This window comes from Bubalus bubalis, chromosome 3 (genome assembly GCF_019923935.1).
Source record: "Bubalus bubalis isolate 160015118507 breed Murrah chromosome 3, NDDB_SH_1, whole genome shotgun sequence".
NCBI lineage: Eukaryota > Metazoa > Chordata > Mammalia > Artiodactyla > Bovidae > Bubalus > Bubalus bubalis.
In genome coordinates this window covers 77,443,897-77,459,355 of record NC_059159.1, presented here as the reverse complement: position 1 = coordinate 77,459,355, position 15,459 = coordinate 77,443,897, and the positions used below count along the sequence as shown (strand labels likewise).

The following is a 15,459-nucleotide window of genomic DNA, read 5'->3' as shown; positions in this document are numbered from 1 at the left end:
TTTGCAGCCTCTTACCTTGCTTGAGACGAGGTTAATTCTCTATCATTAAAATCCAAAGCCAAGGATACGACGCACACAAGTCCAGAGGGTTTTCCTTGACTCCTCCGCCTCGGCTGAGCCGGTTTCCCCTTCTAGAGGGATCAGGAGTAGGGGTGGCGGTTTAAAAGCCCTCGCGCGACAGGCACCGCCAAATCTTCCCGCTTGTGGAGACGGAGAGGGGGACAACCTTCCCAACCTCCGGAAGCCTCCCAGCCTCTCCTCGGTCAACTTGGCTTTCTATTTAATTTTCTTCTTTAACCCGACAGGCCCATCAGTCAGTTCCCCGCATCAAGGCAGGAATGAAACAGATATTCACAGGTGTGACCCCTCCTCTCTCTTTCTCAGGGTGACACCACCCCCTCCATCGCCACCTTTCTCCCCTTAAATTAGAAAAGCGAATCTCTGCTCGGATTAGGTGGGGATTCGGTGGAGGGTGCTGTAAGAAGAGCCACTCCAAGGCACAGCTTCAGAAACCCATTTCTGCAGGCAGCCCTCCGCAAAGGTGTCAGCTCTGAAGAAACTTTCAGGGGAGGCGGCGGCGGCCGTGCTGGGCTGGGCGGGCGGCAGGCAGCGAGTACCAGGTGAGGAGGCGGCGAGCAGGAGGGACACCAGGCAGGCGGCCGGCGGCTGGGTCCAGGCGCCCGGGCTTGGCGCGGAGGATGCGCGCACACACAGGCGCACACACACACGGGCACACACGCACAGACACTCGCGCGCGCGCACAGCCACAGACGCACGCCCGGCCCCGAGCCCGCGGCCCCAGGCCACCAGGGAGAGAGAAGTCGAGAGATGCAAAATGGGGCAGGTGTTCCAAGGATCCAAATGATGTGAAGAGTCAATCACTGTCCACTATTTAAGAGATTACTGCAGGCAGGCAGTTCCTCCCTGTAAACCCTCAAATCCTTGCGGCCACCTCCCAGGCTCCCGCCCTCTCTGGCATCTTGGCTGCCTGGCTCTTTTCATGAGGCGAGTTACTGTCTCAGTACCCTGTTCTAGGTGGCCGGACTAAAGATTAACCACGTCCGTATCTCCACCCTCCAGGGCCATCTAAGACCCTTCAAATGTGGGGCAAAGTGGCAGCTGCTGCTTGCAAGGAAGCCAAGAGGCTCCCCGAGGTCCTTCGAATAGAGGAGCCGAGACATCGTTTCCTGGACATAATCGTTTCTCATCTCCCCCTTACCTGTCCACTCCCTCACGTAGCATTTCCCCTATGAACTCCTGAAGCTCGCATAGATCTTTTTGGAAGGAGCTTCGTAGGGATTTGTGAGGCCTAGCTTTTGAAACTAGGCTAATTTAGGTTCTACGCTTATATTGTAAACTGGACGGTAGCAGGTGAAAGGCTCAACTGGAGAAAGGGGAGGGATTAGGAGTCTGGAGACCCAGCCCCTTTAGCAGCCATTTCCAAGGTTTGGTAACAGGAGTTGCTCTCCAGGTCTCCGGCTAGCCCCTGTCCCAACATCTTTTTCTTCCCAAAACAGCCTGGAGGGATCCTTGGTTGCACGCAACCCGGGAACCTCACGCTGGAGAGACATCGCTGTCAGAAGCGCCCCTGGTTGTCTCTTTCACAGTTCCACAGAAAGGAGCCTCCCCGCGCGAGTTTGTCTTACCCGGACTGAGCTGTTGGAATTGCTCACCGAAAGTAAACTTTTCCTTTTTTTTTTTTTTTTAAACCCAGGTTCGCCTTCGTGCACTCTAAGGTCGCCACACCTGCAGAGCATCACTCTGCCTTCCCAAGTACTGACCAGGCTGAACATCGCTGCAGGTGTTTTCACTCCTGGGATTCGCGAATCTCTGCACCTTAGGACCTGCTGGTGGAAAACGCGAAGTTGCGCCGGGTGGGGAAAGCGTGAGCTTCCTTTGCTCCCGCGTTGGAAGCGACGCTCCGCCAAGGTCTCCATCCAAGTAGCTCTTGGAACCAGGGGGTCTTGACTGGCTCTGAGAGTCCGCTTCAAGTTTAAAGGCGATAGAATTTGCCTGGAAGACAGTACTTAAACGCTGAACTTGGATTTGCCAAGGCTCGAAAGTGGAACAAAAGGATGATTCGGTGCAAAGATGAAACTTGTGTAGATAGGAGCTCTAGCAGTGCTACTCACAGCTCAGAAATCGATACAGAGCTTTCAAAGATGAGCATCGCCGCGCCCGGTATCTGCGGACCAATAGCTTCTGGGCGCCCATCTGTATTTCTGGGATGAACCGGCTTTGAATTCGGTTTGAGTCCACGCTGTAGTAAGCCAAGAGGAACGGTCGATTTTAGGGAGTAATGGATGGATGAAGGCTGCCGGTTGGAGCCAGAGGACCGCGACACCGTCCTGCTAAATAGCACTTGTGCGCAGAGATACTCAAGAGTCCCGCGCCTAGGGAGTCAGAGTGCACGGGTTTGACGCCCTGGCTTACCTTCTTCTGATGCAGTTAAAGCAGAGTTTGAAGCTAAGCGGAGCCTGCTTGGAGGAGATCTGAATAATGAATTTGGTGGTGAGATGCTAAAGGATAAAGAGGCATTTCATTTCTGTGTTACTAGTTTGCAGTTAAACCCACTTCGTTGGTTGGATGTGTCTTGGAGACTGACTTTGTACAGTTTCGGGTAGAGAATGTTCCCATTCTTCTGGTATAAATCTATACATTCTCTGCTTGCCACAAAGTTAAATGCTTCTTCGAGTTGTGATTCTTATTCCTAATTAATAAAGTGGCAATAAGAATTATAATGAACTATTTCCAACCAAAGTTCTCATCTAACGTAATTTCTGATGGCATAAGCCTCTAGATTAATAACAAAATATTGTGGCAGACTATTAGGCAAGGACTATAGAACTGTAATCAAGAGACTCACTGAGGGAAAGAAAAGTCAGAAATCAGAGCTGACTCCTGTCCAAAAAGATTTGGGCTTGAAATTCCTTTTCTGGTTACTGTGGACCCACAAGCAGTTCTCTGCTACTAATGGCTCTCTTTAAAATAAGCCTAGGTCATTTATACATTAAAACCTGGAAGGTGTCTTGCAGGTCTGCGAAAATGTTGTGTAAAGTCTTGTGCCAGCCACAGAGGATTCTTTTTCATTTATCTTGAATATTTTACTTACAAGGCATGTAGGTTAACAGTGGTAATCAGTGGTATAATATTCTTGACATTTTATCCCTTCAACAAAGTTAAAAAAAAAAAAAAAGCCTATGGATTTATGGACCCTCTTCAAAAAGCATTCACTTCTCACTCCTCTTGGGGACAAAATGCAGTTTCTTCAATGATTTTTGATTGTTGCAAAACAAAACTTAGATTTGTTATTTATTGTACAGTGTTTTCCCTCCCACTTCACGCTTTGCTTCTTTAGGGAAAACAAGAGGGGTAAATCTCAAGGTCCAAGGATTCATTCCATTCCTATATCCTCCTATCTGTTTGCATTATCTAGAAGGAATTATTGAGATTCAAAAGTACTGTCAGATCCAAAAGACTTCTAAATTCACCCGTCTCTGTGTTAAAATTACAACTGCATTGTTTTAATGTTGTTTATTTCTCTAAATTCTTTGACAGGTGAAAATTGAAGTTGATAAGTATGCTATCTCTTCCAGTGCAGACTTTCTTGAATCTTTTATCTTTTCAAGATGATTGCTGTATAAAATGTATTTTCTAGAACATTTTTTTTTTCTTCCCTGGAGATAGATAGCATTTTGTCTAGTGGTCTATTGTGTTACTGATTAAAGTTATTCTTTGCTTACTGGTATTGCCTCTCCCACTGCACTATGAGCTCTGAGAACAAGGATGGTACCATCTACATTACTGTTCATTGACATATGGTACAGAATCTCTTCCAGAATAGATGTGTATAATAATGATGGTGGTGATAAGGAGAGTTACCATTCATTAACTACTGCATGCTATGATTAATTCACTTTTTTTTCAATAGCTTATCTCCATAACCCGCTGATGTAAATTCTACATACTGAAAGTATAGGGAAATTGATGCTTATGCAGATTTAACTGAGATCACAAAGCTGTTTTGTCACAGATGAGTTGGGATTAGAATATACATCTGTCCAACTCTGAAGCCTACACTATTAACCACTCCTCTTTATTCAAATAGGCACCACATTTTCAATAATGAAAGGTTAAGGAAATTATATATATTTAATGCCAAATAAGAGTGTGTCAAATTTAGCATAAATTCTTTAGCATGTATGTAATCTAATCAACACTGATTGATTGAAAATGCCAAATACTGAGTTGTAAGTTTCCTTGAAGGGAGAGGGGTTAGTCTACTATAAATTTATGGTTATAGAAAATTTTTCATTTTTTTCCATGTTGACATCCTTATGATAAAAAAAAAAACTAAGTGAAGGCTATTATATAGCTTCATTTATGTAAGATGAGTAAGTTCACCTAAAATTGTGTTCAGAGGATAGATCTCATGTTCATTGTTATTACACAAATTCAAAATCTTAAAAAGAGCCTAGGAACACAGAGAACGTTGAACACAGAGTGGCCTTGGAACATGCTACAGAGATGTAGCTGTCATTTCCAGAGGCTCATATTACAAAGCATTTTTAAAAATATCCATGCCACAGGAGACTAGATGCTATGAGATAGAATGAGAAAGTTCTCTTTATACTGATATGCAAAGATCTCCACTATGTTTTTAGGTGAAAATAGCAAAGTGCAATGAGAAAACCCCAGAAATTAATAAAAGTAGTTAGAAATGAGCAGATGGTGTCAAGGAACGAATTGAGACTTCACATATTCTTTTGACTGTTGGAACCATGGGGAATTTTTACCTATCAAAAGAGAAAAAAATAGTGCTCTGAGGGATTGCATGAGAAGAAAATAACAGATGCTTTCCCTTCATTATTAAAAAATATATATAGTTTAAAAAAAGATGAGAAAAAAGTGTTCAAAAATCTGGCCTGTGGTATATTTATTCATTCATTCTCAGGGAGAGACCTTGGGGGAAAGAAACAAAGGGAAGTGTCTTAGTCAGCCCAGATTGCTATAATAAAATACCACAGACTGAGTGGCTTAAACAGCAGAAATTTATTTCTCATGGTTCTGAAGTCTGGGAAGTGTGTGATCAATGTGCCTGCTGATTCAGTTCCTGCTGAAAGCTCTCTTTCTAACTCTTAGACAGCCACCTTCTCTTTGTGTTCTCCTGTGGGTATTCCTCTGTGAGTAGTGAAGAAAGGTGTATGTGGGCTGGGCGGGGGCTAGGGGGCTGTGAGATATTCTCCTTCTTAAAGGTCAATAATCCCACCAAGAAATTCCCACCTTTACAACTGATCTAACCCTAATTACCTCTTGAGTGCCCCATTTCCAAATACCATCACACTGAGAGTTGGGGATTCAACAATATGAATTTTGGGGCTGAAAGTGAAAGTCACTCAGTTGTGGCCTGTCCAACTCTTTGTGACCCCATAGACTATAGAGTCCATGGAATTCTCCAGGCCAGAATACTGGAGTGGGTAGCCTTTCCCTCCTCCAGGGGATCTTCCCAACCCAGGGATGGAACCCAGGTCTCCCACATTGCAGACGGATTCTTTGCCAGCTGAACCACAAGAGAAGCCCAAGTATACTGGAGTGGGTAACCTATTCCTTCTCCAGTGGAGCTTCCCGACCCAGGAATTGAACCAGGGTCTCCTGGATTGCAGGCGGATTCTTTACCAACTGAGCTATTTAAACAACAGAAGGAAAGAAGTTTAATCTCCTTGGCAATTGGACCTCCTCTGGGGAAATAGACTATTTGCTAGGAAGAAGAGGTCTTTCACTGTAGTGTCTTTAGGGAGATGCCTCTGGCTAAGGATTACCTGTATGAATAGAACTGAGGTCTATGAGATATGGGTCCCTGGAAAATATCATTTCCAGGTAAGTGAAGTGAAGTCGCTCAGTCATGTCCGACTCTGCGATCCCATGGACTGTAGTCTACCAGGCTTCTTTGTCCATGGGATTTTCCAGGCAAGAGTACTGGAGTGGGTTGCCATTGCCTTCTCCAGGGTATCTTCCTGACCCAGGGATCGGACCCAGGTCTCCTGCATTGCAGGCAGACGCTTTACCCTCTGAGCCACCAGGAAAGCAGGTCTAGGCTAGATAACTCAGGTATAAAATGAAGATGGTGTGTAATGTAAACACTGCCCACTCTATCAGAAGCCATACAGACTTCATTTCTTTATTCTGGGCTAGAGTATCATGTCTGTTACAGGGAGGAAAGACCTGGAGAGCCGTTCTTGATCAACTTCTTATTTCTATCCTTGAAATCATTTGCTTTAGGTTGAAGCTGCTTATAATCTCAGATTCATATCAGTAAGATTTAAAAATTCCAGTCCTGTGAATAACTCAAAAGTTCCCAGTTTAATGCAAATTGTAACCCAAATTGACTGAATATCTTTTATGTATTAGGCACTGTTCTAAGATAACTAAATTTGTTGATTCACTGCAGCAAACCTATTAAATATTATCTTCATTTTATAGACAAGAAAACAGTCACAGGTTGAGTAAACTTGCCATGGTCACACAGCTGATCAACTGGTACAGGCAGGGCTTGAAACTTGACTATCTAAATTCAGATCTCTGCTTCTTAACCTGTACTAGAAGGTTCTGTATTAGGTATAAGGTCTATCAGAGCAGGACTTGACTGTACTGTTACTCACAGACTCCCTAGACTATATATAAATAGTACATGATTCCTCCTGGGTGGGAGGGGTGTTGGGGGAGAATGGATACGTACGTGACAGCTGAGTCTCTTCGCTGTTCACTTGAAAATGTCACAACTCTTGTTTGTTAACCTGTTAATTGGTTGTACCCCAATGCAAAATTATAAGTTTTTTTAAAAAAAATAGTACATGATTCCCAACTGGGAAAAAATGAAACAGGGACAGAGGTGGGAGGGGAACAAATGGCAGTAACATGAACCAAGCACGCGCTATGCGCCAGGCATTGTGCTAATTACACAATGTACATTGTTTAATTTTCAGAACAACCCCGTGACTTAGACAACATTGCCATCGTTCTTCTAGTGATCAGTATTAGGTTATTTCCTCAGAATCTCACAGCCGTTAAGTCCAAAACCTAGACGCCATTGCTTTTAACCATCTTAACAGCCTTTAACTTAAACTGTTATTTTAAACTACGTGTTGTATTTGGGGTGGGGGGAGGCACTTGCTTAAAATTCAGTAACCATTCCAGTTTTTCCAATTCAAAGCACATGCTACAGCAAAATAAACAGAGACTAAACACAGAGTAGGAATACATATCTCTGTAAGAAGATATTGGAGTGCTTTGCTGAAGAAACCACCCAACAGTTAGTGACTAACCACTTGCCATCCTCCTAAGATAAGTGGCTATCCTTGTGATATTTTTGGCATTTATTTGAGGAGAGAAGAAACGAGACAAGATAATGTGGGCAGAAAAACATGTTCTTTTTCTTTAGAACCATTTTGGCCCACCTAATTTCTTATACAAAACTAGTGCCTGTTTTCTGAAACTGTCTCTCCATTTGTCAGTGGATTCATCAAGACATCACATAAAGTTTCTGAACGGCATTCTCTGCTGCGCGTTAGGAAAAGGAAACAGCCAATCGAAAGCATTTGCTATTTGCATTTCTCCTTTCCTTGAATTCTGAACCTAGAACAGCGCTGAGAATGGGCGTTAAAACCTGAGCCACAGCTGTCGTCTGGGGACCCACGTTGATGGGGTCACACCAGGCTAAGGAGTTTGAAAATCACACTGATCATAATGGTCATCTTATAAACAATGCATCCCTAGATTCATGCATCTCTGTATTATGGTTCCTCTACAGACTCCAGAGTTAGATTCTTTAGATATGAAGTCTGGCTCTGAGACTTCTCAGTTGTTTGAACTCTCCCAAGCATAATAAAAGGATCCTTTGGGAAGGCCTTGTAAATCTTTTCGGGGGGCATTGGAAGAGGGGGGAAAAGATGAGGAAGGGGCCTTCTGAGAATGCTGCCCAGAGGAATACAATCCAACCAGAATCACAAAAGATGAACTGGCAGTCGCATGAATACAATCAGGGAGGCAGGAACCTACCCAGTTTCCAAAAATCAGATGCGAGAAGAAAGTGAGAATAGAGAGACTCAAAGAGACAGAAAGACAGAAACACCTTGTTTCTTCTGGAGTAGCTGCAGACAGATGTTGAAACAAAAGTTTAAGAAATGACTATCCCCAGTAACTCAGAATGTGCTGTATATGAAGATGAGTCATTAAGTTAAAACTATTAGGATGGACCCCAATCCAATCCGACTAGTGTCTGTATGAGAAGAGGAGATCCTGGCACACAGAGAAACTCTGGGAGCTCAGAACTGCAAAGGAATGATCACAAGGTTGCAGCCATCAGCAAGCTAAGGAAAAGATCCCGGAAGAAACCTTGATCTTCGACTTTTAGCCTCAAGAACTAGAAGGAAATATATTTCTGTTGCTTAAATCCCCCATGCTGTGGTATTTTGTTGGGGAAGATCAGCTGACAGACGGAACTGGAGAAGTCAGCTTGAAAGTCATCTATTGAGAGGACAGGCCAGCTGCACCCAGATTGTAACAACAATATATTGAAAAAGTCTTAGATACATTATTTTCAAAAACTTGGGGGTAACATTTATAAGCTCATTATCACAAAAGCACTTTAGAGGAAGAAGAATAAAGGAGGACAGTAGGGCTAGTTAGCATTAGGAACATGGCCTGCATGAAAGTGGATATGAAAAATGTATAGGTTCCAGAGAGATAATGAAGGTGGAAATAACAGGGTTTAGGGATTCATCTGACAGGTGGCAGAGAGGAAGGAGGAGGTTAGAGCAGAATATTATCATTTTCCAGGAGGAGAGTAAACAAAGGAAAGAAATTTCTTTTAATTGTCTATTTTTGTTAGTGGATAGTTGCAGGTGTTGATTTAAGCATAGTTGGAGTAACAGCTATAGATGAACACACATAACGGTCAAAAGTAAACATTAAGCAGCAAAGTAAGGAAATAATGTAAGATGTGCTTTAAGACAGTATGCAATGAAGTACAAATGTTTGCTGTAAAAAACAGAAAAAATGTGTTATGCAGGGAACTCTGCTTAGTGCTATGTGGCAGCCTGGATGGGAAGGGAGTTTGGGGGAAAATGGATAAGTGTATATGTATGGCTGAGTCTGTATGCTGTCCACCTCAAACTATCACCGCATTGTCAACCGACTATCAGTTCAGTTCAGTTCAGTCGCTCAGTCGTGTCCAACTCTTTGCAACCGCATGAACCGCAGCACGCCAGGCCTCCCTGTCCATCACCAACTCCTGGAGTTCACCCAAACTCATGTCCATCGAGTCGGTGATGCCATCCAGCCATCTCATCCTCTATCATCCCTTTCTCCTCCTGCCACCAATCCTTCCCAGCATCAGAGTCTTTTCCAATGAGTCAACTCTTCGCACGAGGTGGCCAAAGTATTGGAGTTTCAACTTCAGCATCAGTCCTTCCAATGAACACCCAGGACCGGTCTCCTTTAGAATGGACTGGTTGGATCTCCTTGCAGTCCAAGGGACTCTCAAGAGTCTTCTCCAACACCACAGTTCAAAAGCATCAATTCTTCGGCACTCAGCTTTCTTCACATCCATACAGGACTTCAATATAAAATACAAAGTTTAAAGTTAAAAAACTGTTGGTGTTGTGAACATAGAGAAGTGAGAATTCCTTAACTGGAGGATCAAAAAAAAGATTCCTAGAGGTTGGAGCTGATTTCCCAAGGATATAGTGCTTAACCATGTGAAGTTGGAGAAAGAGAAAATGAGTAAAGATAAAATGAATCAAGATATGGGGAAATTATAAAAGGGTATTCATACACAGTAAGCAAAATGGAGGTTGGACAATACAATTAGGGGAAGAATATGGTTGGAAATGTTTTTGAAAGTGAATTTGAATGGAATTTTACAGAATTTTGAGGTCTGGGATGGATATGGAGATAATACATATCCTGATCATACTGGGGCTTCAGAGGTTATTTTCTATGGGTTACGTATCAGTAAGGGTGAGGTTGTGAATGATGTTCTGACTTACACAATAAGTGTAAGTGATTTCTCTTGTGGGAAAGAAATCTTGTCATGAGCAGTCCAGGGCTCATTTGGCACTGTATCAGAATCACAAGCCTTATGTTGCTGATCTACTCTATACGGTTTTCTTTTCCAAGGTCATTGTGTGGTTCAGGAAGTCAGCTGAAATCCCAGCCATCAAATAGATGGGATGGAGGAAGGTAAAAAGTCAACTTCAAGTTCTTATACAGTACTTTGGCCAGTATACCTTCACCCAGACTTTAAGTTGTTTGGTCATCAGATCTACAAGTCAGATAAAGAAGAAATGTTCTCTTAGCCATGTGGCAAGCTGCCCAGTGGATATCCAGAGGTCACTTACTGAGAGCTAAAGATGAAATGAATATTCAAGTTAGAACTTATCCATTCTTGGCCAATGGTTATTTTTGGATTAAATTCACTTAGAGTTACTAAATAGCTATCTTCTATTGTCCTTAAGTTTCTCTAGATATATCCTTTTCATTTATGTATTTTTTTGGTCTCAAATTACAATTTTTTTTTTTAAGCTAAAATTTGATCTTACCTAAGCAGTATCAAAAATGTATTAGAATATTTTAGATTTGTATTCTTTTGGTTTGGCACACACATAAACAAAGAAAAAATAGAATTTGGAATGTTTTCATCACTAAGTTATTTTTTTATGAATAATAAAATCTACAGTCTAAAATAATGACATCTTCATATGATAATGCCATAAGGAGTAGGTGGTGTTACAAAGTAGCACAAAGGTAAGCTTTTGTCACCTTAAAATTTTAGAGCTAAAATATTCTAACCAATTTATTCATAGTTCCACATCCAAAGAATTATGTCTCATAACAGAATATAATTCTGGAGACATTGTTGCTGAAATTTTATTCTAAAGCCAGTGACATAGTATAAAGTATCAATGAAAAATTTCACAGTCGAATTGAATGTTGTATAATATGCACCAACCCTTTGCCAGTTTAAGTTGGGTTTTCTAAAGCTTTGCAAACATCAAGAAGACAAAGTATAGCTTCTATTCCAAGAAGTGTACTGACAGTAAGATGAATGTGTCTTTCTGAAAGTACCAATGCACAAATGTTCTTAGTGGGGAGATAAAGTAACATAGTGATAGACTCAGTTTCTGACTGTTGACAAATTTTAAGAAATCAAAGACCCACTTGTCTAACATAGTGATTTTTTGGAAGAAAAGAACACACATTAAAATTTTATTACATGCATTTTACTTGTTTTAGTGGGATACAATTTTTTTTAAAAATCTCTTTAAATGAGTGCTAAATAGTTTTTGTTATATAAACAATAAATATGAAGATAGTAGTATGAAGAGAGTAGCCTCATGCCCGAGTTGATCAACAAGATTCTGCACTCCTTGTTGATTTGTATGCCTTCATTTCTCACTAGACTTCAAACTGTTGAATTACAACATGATCCACAGTCTTAAATGACAGATAAACTTATTACCGAAGAGACTGAGATTTGCTCTTTCTTTCCTCTATCAAAATAATAATAATATAACAATAAAACTGGCCCCTCTAACAGTACTCGGATAATTTCCAGGAAGAATTGGTTATGGGGTGTGATAGAGTAGTGGTTGCCTATGTGGAATACAGAACTATTTACATTATCCAGAAATGAATTAACCACTATTCTTAACCAAGATTAAGATTCTTAACTCTGCTTCTCCCACATGAATATCAGGACATAGGATAATCAGGCATAGAGCAGAAATTTAAGAGATCCGTTTATTGGCTTAGTCTAAGATATTCAGTCCAGTCTCATATGTTTTCATTATTGTGGATTTGTATGTATACAAGATCACAATTTCACAGAATTTTATTTTTAATATCAATTTTTATTTCATGATACACCCTCATGATTATTCAATGTATGGCCTACTTTTTAAAAATGTAAATACTTAATTTTTTTTTCTCTAAGAATGTAATAGGCAACAATAAATCTATCCCCCATAATGAAAGTTGGGATCTTAAAAATAACATATCTAAACACATGTCCTCTCATCCCATAAGTAGCCTAACCTTTTACCATCCCCCAAACATCATCTTAAATTTCATGTTCATCATTTTCCTTTTTATATTGTTTTATTGAATCTGTATCTATTCTAAAACAATTTAATCTATTTATATAAATTTACACAAAAACTTTCATGCTGTATTTCCTCTTTGAGAGCTTATATTTCCCTTGCATTGTTGTAGTGTATATATGCTGCAGTCTGGCTGTAGTTCATTTCCGTCTACTGCTCTTTTATATGAATATACCACAATTTATCTAGTCTCCCACGAAAGCCATTTAGGCGATTTCTACATTTTTGCTATTGTGGATAATTTCACTAAGAACCTTTTGGTGTGCGCCCGGCTGTACTTGCATAAGTGCAGTCATTGAGTCATAGAGGATGTTTGTTCAACAATAGAAGAGAATATCTTATTCCTTTCCAAAAATGTTTGCACAGATTTACATTTCTAGTGGCAAAAGATAAGATATTGTGTGGATATACAGCATCTCCAAAATGAGGTATTTTCAGGCTTTTATTTTTTGTCAATCATATGATATATGGTAACACTTTAGTGTGGTATTTGTTCGCATTTCTGTGATCAGTTATGATCCTTTTAATTTTATTTTTGGTACCAGGAGTGGGATCCAGACTAATTAGGATCCTTTTTATCTCTATATGCTTGTTAGCATTACCAATTCTCTCTTCTGGAAAATGCCTACTCATGGCTCTTGCTCATTTTTTAGTGGGTTGATAGTACTTGGAGGAGTTCTCTATATATTCTTAGATCTTATTTTTTGTTTTGTCAGCACACACACACACACACACAAATCTCATTTGTAATTGGTCTCACCTGCTTCTCTACCATTCTTTCTGTTTACTCTTTTGTTATCCTGAAATGATCTTGATAAAATGATAAAAGTTTTATCAATAATAAAAAAACATTAAATTCACTCTGCATCTTATGAATGAGACACTCCCTAATCTGTTTTATCAGTCTTCAAAAATGCCACATCAAATATTGTGGCTCTGTATATTTTATTTTTGGGGCTTCTCAGATGGTGCTAATGATAAAGAATCCGGTTACCAATGCAGGAGACATAAGAGACACAGGTTCGATCCCTGGGTGAGGAAGATCCCCTGAAGAGGAAAAGACACCCCACTACAGTATTCTTGCTGAGAGAATCCCATGGACAGAGGAGCCTGGCAGGCTATAGTCCATGGGTCACAGTGTCAGACACAACTGAGTGTCTGATTCAGGTAAATAAAATGTTTCTGAGAGATGATCAAAGGAAGATTCATGACATAATAAATAGAAATATATCTGTTTTCCAGCTACCAAAGTAAACAGGGGATATATGTAAATACTATAAATTTGTACAACTGGATTCATAGTTTGAGAATATAGCCTCGGTTACACTAATTTATAAAATAACAAATTTGCCCCCAATAAAACATATTTGGAGAGGATATGTGTTTACTTCTTTAACAACATAACAAAAAATTGTTTCCACTACTGCTTGTTACAGCTAATTATAGCCTCTGAAATGGAGCAATTATATACAGGAATATCTGAAAATAGCATGGATGATTTTCTGCCATTTACCTTAACTATAGCATTATGTGCTCAGATGCTCAGCTGCGTCCACCTCCTTGAGACCCTATGGACTGTAGCCCATCAGGCTCCTCTGTCCAGGGGTTTCTCCTGGCAAATATACTGGAGTGGGTTGCTAATTCCTCCTCCAGGGGATCTTCCTGATCCAAAGATGGAACCCACATCTCTTGTGTCTCCTACTTTAGCAGGTGGATTCTTTACCACTAGCATCACCTGAAAAGCCAACCACAGCATTATAAAGGAATATTTTGAATTTAGAAAGGTAACCTATACTGTTTAAGTTTTTTCTCCCTGATTCATAAAATCTTTAGGTGTTTTGAGAGTTAATTTGAAAAACAGTGTACTAGAATTCTACTCTCAGAACTTTCAAGTTGTTCATACATTTCAGAATCTCAGTTCATACATATTTCAGAATCCTGTACCTGTTACAACATCTCTACTTGCTTCCATGCAGAAGGTCTCTTTCCCCATCTTCAAGTCAATTGTTGGTTTCATATGTACCTAGATAATCAGAAATTCCAATTTGTCATAAAATTTCTGGTTTCCTAATGAACACAATATTAGAAACTGTATTAATTACTTTATTCAATATCTTAAAATTTTAGGAAGTCATTTATAATAGATATCACAGAAGAGTAAAATTTTTAAAGGAATATTAAGTAGGAAAGAGAATTTTTCACATAGGTTCTATAATCTTAAATGAAAATTCAAGATTAGCAAACACATTTCTCTGGCTATAACAGGGCTCATTCATCTTAAGGATTACTTCCTAATTTGTTTAAAAAAAAAATAGTTTCCCCATTCTTTCATTTTAACCATAATAATTTGTGATATCCATTTGCTAACTTAAAAACTATTTGGTAAAATGTTAGTTCTTACTTTATTTTGTTTGAAAATAGTATGTGCCTCTATTGGAATGCGAATACAGCATATTCATTCTCACAGTCTTTCTACCTTTCCTGATAGGATTGGTCATGTTCATCATCGATGCTACATTTTACCTTAAGCATTGCATCTATTGTTATTCATTTACTACTATAATTTACTTGCAAAGACATCTGACTTCCAGAAAAGATTGGTTCCTCTTGAACTCTCTGAAGCAAGAATAATAATACTTTTTATATTTATTTTACCAATTCTCAGGGAAATTCTTGCCTCTTATTTGGTGCTTGGTGAATAATTTAAATAACTCCCTAGCTTACCAAATAACTCCCTAAGTTACCAAATAAATATTTTAGATTTGTTTTCAGCATTCTAACATATAAAGTGCTGACATTTTTAATATTAATATAAATACTTTCTCATAATTTTATTAATGTAAATAATCACAGTTCCCTACATTGTCTCTAATCACATCACTTACCTCTACTGATAGGAAGGATCAGAGCCACACATGATTGAAGGACCTTCATGTGCCATGATTTAGGTACATAAAGATTTATACATAGCAATTCAGGAATTGATAAATCTTCTGATAGTTTCCAATATTGTTCAGACTGGGAAACTTCCCTTCAACTTTGATGCTTACAATTTCTTACTCCTGCGTTGTTTATTGTACATGTGCTAGATCAAAAAATTGGCAGGGACTAAAAGTAATATCTTTAAATGTATCGCTAGAGATCTTACAGGGAGAAGGCATGGAAAATCCCATGAATGGAGGAGCCTGGTGCACTGCAGTCCATGTGGTCACTAGGAGTCGGACACGACTGAGTGACTTCACTTTCACTTTTCACTTTCATGCATGGGAGAAGGAAATGGCACCCGACTTCAGTACTCTTG

General features: G+C 39.8%; 1 long non-coding RNA gene across 1 annotated transcript; it reads left to right on the top strand.

The window, feature by feature from the left end:
• Positions 1–1,441: 1,441 nt before the first annotated feature.
• LOC123332761 lies at positions 1,442–3,742 on the top strand. Its single transcript, XR_006549776.2, has 2 exons — positions 1,442–1,471; positions 1,715–3,742. It is a non-coding gene; the product is annotated as an uncharacterized LOC123332761 (long non-coding RNA).
• Positions 3,743–15,459: the final 11,717 nt, after the last annotated feature.